The sequence below is a fragment of the Mobula hypostoma genome, chromosome 5 (genome assembly GCF_963921235.1).
Source record: "Mobula hypostoma chromosome 5, sMobHyp1.1, whole genome shotgun sequence".
Taxonomy (NCBI): domain Eukaryota; kingdom Metazoa; phylum Chordata; class Chondrichthyes; order Myliobatiformes; family Myliobatidae; genus Mobula; species Mobula hypostoma.
The window spans coordinates 115,597,553-115,598,464 of NC_086101.1; positions in this window are offsets into that span (position 1 = coordinate 115,597,553).

Here is a 912-nt window from a genome sequence, read left to right on the forward strand (position 1 = left end):
TCTCCCTGTGAATGATTTGGGAGGAAACTAGAGCAACAGGGGTGAAATCCACATGGTCATGACCACTGTCCCTTCTAAGGCGTGCACGCATACACACCTTTTGCTGCTCACACACAAAGGAATTTTAACTGCGCGCAAAAGGTTGTCACCCTCTACCTCATTGGCATGTTAAGTATATTTCAGGATTGTACACAATCACATTTCCTTTTCCGGTTTCTGGGGTGGACGGTGTTGACCGCGTGGAGTTTTCGATGATTTGTCTGCAGACTTTAGAAGTGGCTTATTTATACTGTTTTTATTGAAGAAATCATTGATTCACTGTGTCAAATTCCAAAGAAGCAAAGGGTATGAATTGCAAAAGAACTGCGAGTTCATTTAAAGCAGAATGGCTTAATGAAACAGTAGAAACTGCTACACTGAAAGCTCATGAGGTCAGGAACATGCACCTACGAGAAATATTTATGAATAATACAGAAACTGGCGTTACAGAAGCTGGAGAGTTTGCAAGTGGGAAGAAATGGAGTGATATTTGAGACCTTGACTTCTTAAAGCGCCACTTAGCAAGAAAATCACATATGGACAGTGCGCAAAAGCTCTGGTGAGAAAACCCTTCATTACCTGCTACAGGCCTGTTACGTATGTTTTGTGAAAAGGTAGATGAACGAGGATGAAAATGATCAAACCCAAAGTTCTTATTGACAGTGTTAAAATGAATACCTCTATATATAAAATTCAGTGCGCACCTATTGTCTGTGGGGAAAAAATTGCACTGCACAAGATTTTTGTGACACTGGTCGTCACAAATTAGAGGGAATATTAATCATAGGGAGAACATGCAAACTTCACACACACACACACAGAGATACAAACACACAGATACACACACACACACACAGATATACACACACACAC